Source organism: Pundamilia nyererei, unplaced genomic scaffold, assembly GCF_000239375.1.
Source record: "Pundamilia nyererei isolate P.nyererei 1_Seehausen unplaced genomic scaffold, PunNye1.0 scaffold00157, whole genome shotgun sequence".
Lineage (NCBI taxonomy): Eukaryota > Metazoa > Chordata > Actinopteri > Cichliformes > Cichlidae > Pundamilia > Pundamilia nyererei.
Genome location: NW_005187558.1, coordinates 1336963 through 1347975, shown reverse-complemented (window position 1 = coordinate 1347975; position 11013 = coordinate 1336963).

Genomic DNA, 11013 nt, shown 5'->3' with positions numbered 1-11013 from the left:
GTTGATATAAAAATAACAACAGTAGTGGTGAGTGGTGAATATTGCAGTGTTTGTTCAAATTAGAAATTCAGTGAGCGTAGACTAGTTGAAGAACAGCTCGATGTCTGTGGAGAGCAAACAGCTTCCGGAAGCCTGAAAGTGGTTTAATAAATTCCAAAGCAGAGGCGGACTGCCCGCTGGAAGCACCGGGATATTTCCCGGCAGCTAAAGGGTCATTTGGCCTACCGTCAACAGTCAGCTCGACTGTAAAATAAACAAGTAAGATTCTCAGTGGGTTCTCAGAATCCACACATCAAGCCACACTCTGCTCTGGCAGATAAACTCTGGAAGCAGTGCGCACAAGACGCGCACAAGGGCGCACGTGCAGAGTCCAGACAAGGCAGGCAACATTTGATAATATTTCAGCTCCCTAAAGCATAGGTGTCAAACTCTGGCCCGCAGCCTAATTACATTTGGCCCGCGAAGCCATACCAAATTACTATTAGAGCTGGCCTACTGGTATTATACAGCTAATATATATATTGTTTAGTATTAAGCTTTGCTTGTTCCATATTCAGTTTTTCAGCAAAACTTGTTTGAGTCCATAAGAAGAGATTCATTCTTATATCTAGAGGAAGATATTTTTTTTCAATAAATATTAGTGTTAGCCCGCAACTTTGTTCCAGTTTTGAATTTTGGCCCACTGTGTATTTGAGTTTGACATCCCTGCCCTAAAGTAAACGATTGTCACAAGGAAAAGCAAAGATTAACGAGAGAAAGGAAGAATTCGTTCATTTTCAGGAAACATGTGCGAGCAGTTTTGTGTAATATCTAAGATAGTTAAACTTACTTTGTGTCTCACTCTGTGAAAAGGTGTCTAAATAATGACTTTTTTGGGCACAGTTATGCTTACAGACTCCACTTTCCTATAGAAACAAGACAAATGCAATAAACATTAAAATATGAATATAACTGGTCTGAGAGGCCTGGAACAGAATCAGAAGAGTAGCCTGAATAATTGTTTCAGTCCTCCAACATCACTGATGACTGGTGGATGTAAAAGGAACAAATTTGTGGCAGAAGCAAGTATGCATTTGTGAGAGAGGGTGGATGTCAGTGACAACACTGAAAACACTATGATGGCACCAGGATGCTAAAAATTATGATTATGTAAATTATTGCTTGCAATGTCCCTTCCACAGACACATGTCAGTAAAAACAAAATAAAAGAATCTTGTTTCAAGCATTTGAATTGACTTCAGTGCAGTTTTTGTATTGCAACAAAAACTGATGTCAAACGAAGACTTTCTATCTAATTATTATAAGTTGTTCATATGAGTGCCAAATTTGGCCCTTTTATTTTGAAGACTGCCCGTCATGGCCTAATCTTCATGTTTTGACCCAGTTCTGTTGCTAAAATCACGCTTTAGTTTCACTCTTAAACCGCCCGTGTATATATGCATGTGAGTGTGTTTTCATTTGAAGCGCCCTCCGTGCTTTCTTTGGCAGTCGGTGCCATATAGAGGACGCCTGTTTCTGCAGTACTGTAATGCAGTTTACAGAGGATCCAGTTCAGGTGTAAGAATGTACTTTCAGGGCCAATAATAATAATAACTGATGAGGAGGAATGTCCACAGTATTTTTTTAAATTTTTTTTTTAACACAGGCATGACGCTTGACTCATTTGAATTTTAGCTGCAGCTACAGTAAACCTCAGTGGGATACCTTCCTCTGTGGATTGAGAGTGTTTACTTTTAAAAGTCTGAAGGCAATCAAAAAGCACCCAACACCACTGAAGCTAAACTGATTTATTGAGTCTGTGAACTGAATTTTAAGCTCTTGCACATGTCCACTGGTTTCACGGTTAGGACTTACATATACAGGAGAAACCAGGGAGTATAAAATCAACAGCAACATGAGTGTTACCTGATATAAATGATATCTGAATACATCTGTATTTTTGTGCCACCGCGGTGTGTTTCAAAGCTTTAAAAAGCGTTTGGCTCACCTGGAAGAACATGTAGGTACCAAGTCGTCTTTCTTTCTCTTCTTTGCCTTGCTGTCTATGAAATTCCAAAGCTAAAGAACAATAACGGCCCACTGTAGACCATTGTCTCTCCTGCACAAATGTAAAGGTATGCAGTGATTGTTCCATCTTATCTGTCCTGTGAAAAGTGGCATGCATCGAATGATAAGAACACATTGATAGTGTTTGACCATCCTCTTTGATCACGTCACGAGCTACGTGAGACAGCAGCCGGGGAACCTGGATTCTGTCTAGAGAAAATAGCTTGATGCACAAAAAGCTGCATTCCTTTATTCTGCCACTAAATCAATGCTTTTATTCCAGAACAGAGTGCGGCCAAGTCATATTTGTCCCTGAACCTAAACTGCACCTTGTGCGCTCTATTTTTTAGGGGTTAAATGACTGCCTTTGCTTCCTGCTGTTTGGAGGGACCCAAAGCAAAAAACAAACAAAACAAAGAAAAAAAAACACCAAAAAAAGAAAGAAAAAGGAAACAAAAAGAAAAAAAGTTAGACTAAATTGAGGGTGTGTCAGAAATGTGGTTGGAAACACCAATGGTTGACCATGACTGCCTCTGCACTGCACTGCACTGCTTTTTCTTTTACCACCTAAATGTTCCACTTTAGATTGCACCAATAAAAAGTGTGCTTTGGATTTTGTTTTTGGTAACCATGGCAAAGCAATACATTTCTGCACGGTAGCTCAAAAAGCACACTTTTAATTCGTGCCAGAAATCCAAATTGGGTCACGAATCTCTGTGTCAGACGGCAGCCCCAAACTCCAACCAAGCTGAACCAAGTTTGCCCAAATGGCTTCAGGTCAGAAGAAACAACTGGGAGCTTAATCTGCTCTAGGGATTCTGTCCTGGCATGAAACACAGACCTTCAATACGTGTCCTTGAGAATTTCATCTGACGTTTTCTTTGAAGTGTGGGAAGAGGGAATGTCTCTGTCACACCCAGGAAGCTGGGCTATTGAAAACCTGAAGGCGAGGAGAGTATTGACTTGGACAACAAACAGTAGATTCCTGAGAGAGACAGTGAGCTGGAGAGAGTCCAGGGTTTTGACAGGAGCTGTTTATGAAGGATTCATTCATGTCTTTGGAGGGTTATGGTGTTAGGCTTTCACTTTGCATTTTAAACACATAGCAGAGTGTCTATTTAAAGAGCTCACTTACAAACACACATATTCGTGTACGGGGAGGGGTTGATGACAGGCTCTAGTGGATAAACGGATAGACGGATTCAGGGACAGATAGATGTGTGTTAGATGACGGAGACACTTCAGGCAGACAGGGAGTAACTGTGACCCAAAACGGCATCCACCACCGTAGCCTCGACCGCCACTGCAGCAGCCACTGTCGCTGCTGCTACTTTAAAAAGCCAGACTTCCACGTGGCTGGAATCTTTCTTGAATAATCAATTATTACTGAAAATGGAAAGTTTTCACAAAAATCTATTCAGTTATGTGAGAAACTAAGTAAAACCTTACAGCTTCTATAGGAATTAAGAGGGTAAGTAGCAGCCAAGTGCAGCAAATCAAATTCGCTCAGTTAACTGATTACCAGTAGGTGTGAGCACCTCTATAAAAGCAGAAATGTTGACAGTTTGTTGCTCTGGAACATTCAGGTGTGACTTAAAAGATTGTGCATTGCTCATAGAAATTGTAAAAACAAAAAACATAAGAGCTACAGCTCAGACTCTGCAGACCTCATTTAGCATGTGAAGTGTTAAAGTTAATAATAGTACAATTTAAAAAATACTGAACAAGTATGGCTTGTTTGAAAGGGTTGCCAGCACAAAACCTCTTCTCTCTAAACAGAACATAGTAGCACAGCTTACTGTAGGTCTGCAAAGTTGCACCTGATCAAACCAAAGGACTTCAGGAACAATTCCTTTGGACAGACGAGACCAAAGTGACGAATTTTGACGATAATGTGCAGCATGACGTTTGGTGAAAACCGAATACAGCATATCAGCACAGAGACCTCAAAACACGTGGTTAAAAGGGTGATGATTTGGGTTTGTTTTGCAGCCACAGGACCTTGGGCACCTTGCAGTCGTGACTGACCATGAACTCCTCTGTATGCCAAAGTTTTCTAGAGTCAAATGTGAGGCCATCTGTCCTAAAAAGCTAATGCTTGGCTGATGCTGGGTCATGCAACACAAACACAGCAGTAAATCTACAACAGAATAGCTGAAAAAATAAGGAATCAAAGTGTTGAAATTGTCCAATCAAAGTCCCGACGTAACCTGATTAAAACGCTGTGGTTAATGAATACCCACAAACCTCAATGAACTGAAGCAACAATGTTAAGAACAATGGACCAAAATTCCTCCACATTGATGTTTGAGGGACTGATAAAGAGTGATACAGAAAACAAATATTTCTAATTATTAGTACTAAAGTTAGTACTATGGGCCGGCTGTAGCTCTGGAAGGAGAACAGGTTATCTATCAGTCAGAGGGTCAGTGGCTCAACCCGCGGATACTCCAGTCTGTATTTCATAGTATTAGTAGTAGTTAGGCAAGAAACGGCTTCATTTATGCAGGGAAAATATTGTTCATGGAACAAGAATAAATTTTGCCAGGACACTGGATTCAAACCATTTAAACCAAATGCTTTGCACACCCAGCATTTTCCATAAGGCATGTTTCTTTGTTACAACACTCTTGGTGTTTGGCCTTTTCGTGTTCCTGCTAATATGTATATTAAGTGTTTGAAAAAGAAAATTGTGCTCTCTTTTTTCAGATGAGGACAGGCACGAAGAATTTAAAACCCCTAACTCTATTCTGATTAAACCTTTACGGGGGAATTCCTAATATGTTTATAGTGAAAGCTCCTCTACAGCTGAAAGTGAAAGCTAGTTTTCATTTCCACTGTTTGGGTTTTCCCATACTGAGCCCATCATCTGTTTACTCCTATGGGATTTAACCATCCAGTCTTTAAAGCCTCTGAGACCAATATCAGGATTAGTTTCAGAGCAAGAGAAGGCAAGAAATTTTAGCATCTCTCTTTGCCATAGTCAGCGTGTCTCTGTGCCTCTCGGTTTGTCTAAACACTGTGGCGTGGGGAGGCCGAGGCATATCAGACCTCGGAGACATGTGGAGGAGACAGACGGAGGCGGCCTGGGCGAAACAGACTGTGACAAAGCCTGCGGTGAGAGAGTGAGTCAGGTGGAGGAGAGCGAAGAAAGACGTCTAAACAATATTGTGTTGGAGATGGAAATTGTGGGTTAGCTGGCAACTGTTTCTAACAGATCTGTCTCAAGTGGTGCGCCATTTTCAGGGCTGGTTTTAAGCTTTTTAAATTACATAACAGTCAGGTCTCAATCACGTTAAGGCCACTTTAAAGCAGACTATGCCCCACAAGTTGTACACCAAAAGGCTGTTTGTTTTCTTTGTTTCAGGCCAAACTGAGAACTTCCTTTGGTTTTCTATTTGCCTGTTTACTAGATAAAAGACAGGGTTTTTTAATCATAGCACTTTCACATTACGGCACAAAATTAGCTGGTTTTTAGGACAGTATTTAGTATATATATCCAGCCTATAATCCTGGAGAAATTGTTCTAAAAGTTACTTATGCTTTCTATAATTATCTTGTGTGTTGTGGTTCATACGTCACATTTCTTCTCGTTTGGAGTAAAGCTGTTATGCTCAGTTCTGCCACATGCGTATGTTCAAGGGCTCTACCAGAGTAAAATTCACAGTAACTGACCTTGATGTAGATCCTCAGTTCGCACTCCATCCACTGTCTTAAACATATTGTTTCAGCTCTCGGATTGGCTGCCTCTTGCGAATGAAAGGTTGGTCCAGCAGGTGGGTGGAGCTGCCAAGTTCACAACCTGAAGCCTAATATTTTGTTGGTCCCCCTTTTACTGCCAGAACAGCCCCGACCCATCGAGACATGGACTCCACTAGGCCCCTGAAGGCATGCTGTGTGTATCAGACTAGGCCACCTTCTCCCATTGCTCTCTGCTCCAGTTCTGATGCTCACTTTTCTATTGTTGGTGCTTTTGGCAATGGACAGGGGTCAGGATGAGCACCCTGACTGATCTGCAGCTATGCATCCCTACATGCAATTGAACCCTTTGTCAAACATGCTCCAATCCTTATACGTGCCTGTTTTTCCTGCTTCCAACACACCAACTTTAAGAATAAAATGTTCATTTGTTTCCTAAAACCTCTGTCAGTGCGCCCCAGGGTGGCTGTGGCTACAATGTAGCTTGCCATCACCAGTGTGTGAATGTGTGTGTGAATGGGTGGATGACTGGATATGTAAAGCGCTTTGGGGTCCTTAGGGACTAGTAAAGCGCTATATAAATACAGGCCATTTACCATTTAAAACATCCCACCAACCAACAGGTGTCATGATAAGAGAATAAGATTTATTCATGTCACCTGTCAGTAGTCAAAATGCTATCTCTGATCGGTGTATAGCTTCAAAAACAGAAGTTGCTCAACTTTATTTATACGTTATTACATACATTGCCTGTGTAGGCACCTCTTAAACTGTTTTTCCCCTTCTAAAGCCACATTAATGTAAAAATCTACATGCTGCTAATGGAGAGATGCCAAACCCATTGTTTTTGTAACAGTGAAAATAAAGATCTATTCTGTTCTATTCTACTCTATTCTTTATTAATGAAAAGAGGAAGAGTTTAACTAATCTAGTAGAGGTATGGTGAGTGCTGTAGAGAGACTGTGGAAGCAGCCATTTATAAAAAAAAAATTAGCCTCACTCCCTTTGAGTCAGCTTTCTTCTTACTGGCGGCTCTTTGCAAACAGAGGGTCTAAGGACTGCCTCTCCAACTTGTAAAGCTGTTTTCAGTACATTAAAAAAGGTCAAACAATCCATTTTGTTGCCCTGTCCTGGGAACAAGCATAAAACTCTGAGACAGAAAGCAAAAACAACCCAAAAAACAATTTCAATTGATTGTTGAAACAAGGAGGATGTGTGAAAAATGCTTTTTTTTTTTAATGGCCATTTTGAATTGTGTGAAACCTTCTGCTGTCTAAAACGTTGCTGTCTGAGAAAAACAGACAGACAGACAGACAGACAGACTGTCATTCACTCAGTCAGAGATACTGAGACTGAAACCAGAGAAACAGACGGTCTAAGCCTGGCTGCTGGCCTGCTACATCTGCTCTCTAGTTAGGTGCGCGCACACACACACGCGCGCGCGCGCGCGCACACACACGCGCACACACACACACACACACACACACACACCCTCCTGCCTTCAAACCCTCTAGCCCTTGTAATCTGATTAGCACAGTATCCCTACAGAGTGAAAGATGCTACTGATGCACTGAAGGTTTGTGCTTTATAGTTGTTGTGACGGACTCTCTGTCACTATATCACTCACTTAGTTTGCAGTGTGCATTGCATCCAGTATCTTAACGATACGAAATATATCAAGCTAAACTCAGATCCAGAACAAAGAAGCCATTTAGAATACATTCATTACGCTTTAATTTAATTCCGTGTGATTTTCCGCAATTTGGACTCATTTAGCTTTTGAGACTTGGCTCATAATCAGGGATTCCTTTTTCCTGCGTATATGGGAGAGTGTGCACATGTTTTGCTTACATGTGTTTACGCGTGCTCGCCCACAGATATCTTAAGGATGCAGCAACACGGGTTAGGTTATTTAATCAGAACTCAGAACTTGTGCGTGGTGCAGATTCAACCACACCACGTTTCTGTGTTACAGAGCCAGAGATCCTCTGTGCACTGGCGCTGTGGATCAGCCAATGTGGTACTGGGATGTTGTGGCACACGTGCGCCTATCCCTGGATATCCCCCGTTTCTATAAAATCAAGTATTAAGGAGCACTATCTATGTGCACCTGTGTCTTCAAGTCAGCTAATTTAAGTAAGTTGGTGTGGCTTCATCACATTCCTCCAAACTTAGAAAAGGTGCGTGTTCCTCTTTTAAACGTCTCCAGGGTGTGAGTGACATTCTCTAGTGTGAGCTATTCGAGGTATGCAGCTGTTTCAGATGAAGCTTACCTGAAAATTTGCACGTTGCGCTGCACCCCACCCATCTGCTGCTCCTAGCATCTCGAAAATTCTCGCTCTGGAGAACGCAAACTATAGCCTCAAAACGCTGGTGAATTTTTAAAACCCGCTTTCTATTGAATGATGGATAAAATCGGAACGGATTACAACACGCATTGTGCTGTCAGAGGCGCACACAGAACTGCTTTTATAGGTACCGAGTCTCCAGCATCGCCGATATCGATACCGACACTGATCTGTTTTTAACGTATAGAGGTAGCTCATGTAGGGGACAGCAGAGTGCCGTAATTTATGAGGTGAATCATTCTGAACATATTTTAATGACTATTAAATCACATTGATTTTTTATATCACATTGATTTTTTTATGTCCACAATAATGAGTTAACACAAGAAATACACCTTTCAGCTTTTCATGTCGTTTTTGTGTGTCTGTCTCTAAAGCATCACTGGTCAGTGCCTGTTGTATAAATGTGACAGGGGCTATAAAACAACGCAGATGTGTCGATCAGTGCAAAAAGGTTCAGACACTTTTCATTGTGAATGATTGAGTTATATTTGTTCATTAAAGAAATAAAATAATTTAACACAATTTGTGGATGACATGCTAAAATTAGAGGATAAAAAAATATGATTGTGTCCTATTGTGCTGGTATAGCTCTGATACCAATACCTGCATGGATATTAATACTATGGATATTTGGATCAATCCACACACCTCTAATTCACTGTTCTCTTCAGTTTTATGTGCTTTACACATTATTTTTTCAATTAAATTGCAGCTTCAGGATACCACCTGTAGGCAGTGAATGATCAGTTTTGGCTAAAATGCCAAAGAAGGCTAAAAATCACCTTTTTCCAGATGTTTATAGCACTGTTTAATTTGAGTGTTTTACATACCTGCAGCATCAGGCACCAGCAGAACCTTTCCACAGGCTTCTCCAAAGTAGGAGAGTTGTGCACATTTACGCCTGCAGTCTGGGTCAAAGATTAAATATTTATAAATTATACTGAACTTGGAGAACTTTTGATCCTCACTTGAGACAGCCTGTCCTCTGCACACATTTCACAGTGTAATATAAAAATGTCTGATGGTTATACTGAAGCTTCCAAAGTGTTGATTAATCCATAGAGTGGAAAACCTGAAAGCGTACTGTTCTTATTATTCCAGGATCGCTGCAAATTCATGGTCTGCACAGTTTGATGCACACCAGTAATACAACCAATAACACTTTAATCATACATGTTTAATAAAAATATTAGCTCTATCAATTACTGCTCTTCCACTCTTAAAGTAATGAAACCATTGCACTTACTCAGCAGTCTGTTTCGGAAGCACATACTGGAGCTACAGGCTCAGATCCCTGCAGGCTGACCCTCACGACCCCATCCACTGAGCAATGACATCTTCAAACAAAGGTAATCTTTTAACTGCACTTTGCAGCCATATTCTTCCATAAACAGTGAAAAAAAATGCTTCAGTGTAAAATCCATATCTGATTCTTTTCTTTCTCAGTCAAGAAAAGGAAAAGGAGTTACTTCAGAATTGTTGATACAATATATCACGAAGCTGCCAGGAAATGTTGCATCTATTTTTGGCAGTTTCTGACTGTAATGTTTTGAAACTTTGTCATCTAAACAACACGGGAAACATCACTTCAACATGTCTTTTTTTAGTATTTTTTTAGGGAAAAATGTAGGAACAAATCCCTCCGGGAAATGACTATGACGGGTATGCGCAGAGGTCACCCTTAAATCAGCTGAACAGCATATTTTCCCAAAGTAAACACGATCACGTTTGACCCGTTTCCACAGCAACACAAAGAAAGGATAATGTACAATCAAAGACAGCAGATAGGATTCTGGATAATTCCTAAAATGTGAACTGTTTAAGTAAAAACGTGGTCATGTTTACCCCCGTAAGTTATGGCACTCCCAAAATATGAGAGCCTAAAGCAAGAATTGCACTCAAGCAGTTTGACCTTGGTGCAAAGGATCAGCTGGCCAGAGATAATGTGCATGAGATAATTCAGTGCACGACTGTTTCAGGTTGCTGCACGTTTTCTTAAAACCTGTATATGACGAGTGGATTGCCAGTAAAGAGCAAGCAGAACAACTTTTTGGGCAGATCTGCTGGAAAACAGCATGTACAAGCACGTGTCTTTGTCCATGTCAGAATTGTCCAGAACTTGATGTCAAACCCTATTTGCTAGTTATTCTTGAGCCTGAGGGTCTCTGTGCCACTGAAAATGTATTATCTTTGCATGCTAGACTATGGATAGTTAGATAGTTAACTTGGGTTACCACCCGTTCTTATTCTACCAGCTAGAATTGCAGTCAGTCTGCCCCACCCCCTGCAAGCCAACACTGTCGCTCATCAGGCATTTAATATCTGTTCCCATCCGGTCCATCAGCTGAGCCCTCTCAGCAGGACTTGAAGTGCTGACCCCCCATCAGCCCTGCCAGCGACTTGTCTGACAGCTTGATGAGGTGGAGCGAATAATACAAACTCATTAGAAAATCTCTCTCACTTCAGTATAATAGCTCCTCTGGTCACATTTGAGTGTTAACAGCAATTTGTGTCATTTCCTTTTTAATCTGACAACTTTGCTGAATTTCAGTTCTCCATCCACATTGTTTTAATGCAGCGGCTGTGTGTTCTGTTTATGCAGAAACTATACAACACTATACACACTGCAGGTATCCATCATTTCCTTCCACTTCTAACGATTTTAATTGTCATCTGATATGCTTTAATTGAGTTAATAACAACAACAATAGATGGAAAACTTTCCTGAACTGGTACCCAGCTAGATACTAATTTGCATAAAAGATCTGAGCATCTTCTTTTGAAGGGCAGTGAACAGTGCTGACTCACATTAGATTGTGAATAATGTGTCTGGAAGCTCAGCCGGGAGACAGGAGGAGACAGAGAGTCACTCAGGGATTCATGACACTGGTTGCTCTCTCCTGGAGGAGTCAGACAG